The sequence below is a fragment of the Solanum dulcamara genome, chromosome 7 (genome assembly GCF_947179165.1).
Source record: "Solanum dulcamara chromosome 7, daSolDulc1.2, whole genome shotgun sequence".
NCBI classification, from domain to species: domain Eukaryota; kingdom Viridiplantae; phylum Streptophyta; class Magnoliopsida; order Solanales; family Solanaceae; genus Solanum; species Solanum dulcamara.
In genome coordinates, this window is record NC_077243.1 from 36,895,720 (window position 1) to 36,899,837 (window position 4,118).

Genomic DNA, 4,118 nt, shown 5'->3' on the forward strand with positions numbered 1-4,118 from the left:
ATGACTTAATTGAGTTGAAATGAGAACCAAGTTGATGAGGTGGCAATGTACCACATGAAACTAGCCGTGAGGGCTTGTTTGAGATGATTAGAAGATTTTTATGAGCATGAAGTCATGGGAGGAGTATCGAGCACTGAGGCGGGTGAGAGTACAGTCCATACTCGAACCCAAGAAACTACGCCGCCAACGTAGGTAGGGATGGAACCATTAAAGTCGGATGCTTCCCTTTAGATCGAACCGTTAAAGTTGGATGTTTCCTATTTTTATTGTCCTGAAATGATAGGACTTGACTAATCGATGGTATCCATGATTAGGGAGGCGTTCATGCCCTGGCAAGGTATGGACAGACGTGGAAATAACGTCTGATTGTTGTACTACCACCGGCTCATAGGTGATGGTTGTCGGTTAAGAGAAACTCCCATTTAGGTCTTGATAGTGCTCTGAGTCAGTTGAGTTGAGTGGTTTATGAGTTAGTCCCGTCTAAACTATTCTTGTTAGACTTAGGACATTTGAGTGAGTTGTCCTATATTTATATACATATATATATATATATATATATATATATATATATATATGAGTTGAGGTGCTGAGTTGATGTTGATGTCTTCTTGATATTTGTTTCATCCGGCCATTTTACATACTCTTACATTCCATGTACTGACGCCATTTGGCCTGCATCATTTTATGATGCAGAGACAGGTACTAGAGATCATCAACCGGCGCTCCGTTGAAGATCCACATACACTTCCAGCTAGTTGGTGAGTCATCCTAGTTCCCAGAGGATATTGAGCCTTCTTGTACAGTTTTGTTGTCATTTCTTTTATTTTGAGTGTTGGTAGCGATGGACTTGTCATCGGCACCTTCTAGACTTTGATAGAGGCTTCATAGACTAGAGTGTGGGAAGGTTGGACTATTATTTTGAGGAGTCTTATTTTACTTGTTTTGTTGGAGTTGAATATGTTTGGCCTTCGGCCCTGCAATGTGAATAGTATGCTATGATTGACCCCTATTTTGGGTGAGTGTGATTGAATGATGAGATGAATGAATCAGGTGGTTCGCTTGAAGGTCAGAAATGGCTTTCAAGTGCCGGTCACGTCTAGGGTACCCTCCCGGGGCGTGACAGTTTCCAATCCTCAAATAGGCAGTACTTACTTTCCGACGCTTGGTGTCCCAAGCTTTGTCATAGTCCTAGCCTTATCCCAGTGGGTACCACTTGTCTCTTTAATGAATTCACAATGCGCTAGTTGTTTTGCAAAGCTACATCCCCTATCTCAAAGGGTCTTATCATCTTTCACGGTGGAGTTACGTATCCCCAATATTTCTTTATATCAACAATGTCATGCACGGCCAACGTGTATATATACATGCATATCATCTCATATCACAGCCACACAGGGCTTTCCAGGGGGTCACCCATCCCAATATTACTCTTGTTCAAGCACACTTAACTTTGGAGTTTTGATGGGATCCGGTACGTTAGTGCTAGTATGATCGCACCCTCCCCCGTGGGGTGCATATCTATCGAAGAAGACAATGACCCAGTAGCTGATCCAATAGGCCAAGCTGCACCGTCCATGTTACCCTTCTTAGTTAGTCTTATCCTTAATATACCGTTCTATCCAGAACTACCAGTCTTTCCTAAATCATTTCCTTTTTATTTCAAGGGAAAATTGTGCAGAGTTTCCTCTGTATTTCTTACTATCTCAACACCTGCACGTAGAAAATGCCAATAATGCCTCACAGGGGCAATATGCATAAAGATACATATATACATATCATATCACGTCATATCGCAGCCTCACAGGACGCCCAATATCAATAATAGTATAAACTGATGGACTTACCTCGTATGTCCAACTAGAACTGCACCTGTTTAGACTTTCCGTCTACTTTTCCTTTCAATTTTCAACTTTACATGTCAACCGTAATTCAATACCTTACCTGGCACCTATCATTTGTGCCTTGCTTACCTGCGTACTGTGAAACTTCCAATATCGTCAGTAACCTTCTTCTATCGATGTTGTCCTTCTGCTGAAATCACAAGTTAGTATAAGGAATTTCATTCCCTATGACTCGGCTCTATCGCACGATCATAGATATAAAAGAAAGGTAACATCCTAAATATCCTGTAGCCTCTTGTCTATATATGTGGTGCACAGCATACCGATAAACAAGACTCTACTAGATACGGTCTGTAGACACTCCAAGGACGAACTGCTCTGATACCACTTCTGTCACGACCCAACCCCGTGGGCCGCGACGGGGGTCCGACCTGGACCCCCGTTTACTTAACTATCGACTACAGTCAAATTGGACTATGTATAACGTGATACTGCTCACAAAAACCTCAATGGGTTAAAACTTTTTCATGTTCATATAGCCTCCTAGATATAGGAACCAAATACATGATCCTAGTGGGTGATAAAATATTCATACACGTGTGGCCTCTTTAATTTGAATCATGTCATGAAAGGGCATGCAAGCCGATAAGGCTTCCATGTCATAAGAACATTTACAACTGAACAAACTCACAACAACCCACATACACATATGTCTACAGACCTCTAATAGTAGGAACGACAACATATGGCAGGACAGGGCCCCCGCCGTACCCCTGCATAAACAAATATATACATCGCAGGACCAGTACTCAAATGGTAGGCTCCGAAATAGTGAAGCACTTCCAACATAGCTAAGCAGAAATCCTAAGCTGGCGGATCTCCGAAATGAACATCTGTAACTGCGGGCATGAAACGCAGCCCCCCGAAGAAAGGGGGGTCAATACAAAAAATGTACTGAGTATATAAAGCATGGACTGTAATAAGTAAAGTCGTTACCAGAGCAGAATGTGCAAAAATGAGCAAAATATCCAGAATATCAAAATGCTTTTCATAATCACCGATAATGTATGCAGAAAAACATATGCTACATCCGGCCCCATTAAGGGACTCGGTGAACAAATACAAAACGTGGTCGCCGCCCCTTCACTGGCGCCACAACACATCATAACACCAGAGTAGGGAATATCTCTGTAATAGGTCATATCATATCAGATGGTCATATCAGATCATATCATACCATATGTGTACATGGCACATCATAACACCACAAAACCCATGTACAGGTCGTACCTGTCCCCTCACATCGGGGCATGGCGAATAATGCAGAGAAGTACGTACGATAACAAAACCTGGCCCGAGCTCGGTGAAGTAAATATTGAGGCATCCACGAGTGGAGTAGTGAGAAACTATATGCAATTTAAATCATATTTGAGACTCGACGGAATAATCAAAATGAGCTTTCCTTTAAAATCGAGACAAAAGTCATATCAAGTACCTTTTGAAAGTCACTATAGACTATATCAAAATAGAACTTCTGGGAATCATATATATGTATCAAGGCATAACAAAATATCTTTTGGAAGTCGAAAAATTGGCCATTCTAATGGCTTTAAGAATAGGACTTCTTGGGAATCATATGGAAATCATATACTTGTTTCGTAAAAACAATGACACAAAAGGGAGATTAGTTTTATATACTTATGTCAAATCATGCTAAGAGAAGGAATAAGATTTACATACTTATGCCAAAGAAATACTAAAATAAAGTATAAGCCTTACATGCGTATGCCAAAACATGCCAAAAGAAGGAAACGTTAGCTTTACATACCTCTTATGAGTTACTCTTTATCCCATTCGCCTCGTCGTCCTTTGAACCTATTCAATATGAAAGTAATACTAATATCAACCACTCTTAACTTTCCAGCATCTTAGGTTGCACCTTAGTATTAATGGAATCTATTTCCTTAGTCGTTTCTCCGACTAGTTCTTTTATTTGCTAAGGCGTCGACGAAAATTGGGCAGCACCTCCCCTATAATGTGCCCTATCCAAATTTCCAATTAGGTCCCTAAGACCTACATCCAACCACAACAACTTGCAGCAATTCACACCAACAAAATACAACATAAACTCCAAACGACTTATTCAAAAATACGGTAGCACAATAGGGCGTCTAGCCTTTATTTTGTAACGCCTTTCATTATACGCAACGAGGGGTCGTGTGGATTCAACCAGCAGCAACCTAACCCACATTAGAAACTATTTAGGCCCTGCAACAA

At 41.0% G+C, this 4,118-nt stretch overlaps 1 pseudogene; it reads right to left on the bottom strand.

Moving 5' to 3' along the window:
- Nucleotides 1-1,381: 1,381 nt before the first annotated feature.
- On the bottom strand, nucleotides 1,382-1,499 carry LOC129897973 (5S ribosomal RNA; annotated as a pseudogene).
- Between the last annotated feature and the right edge of the window lie 2,619 nt (nucleotides 1,500-4,118).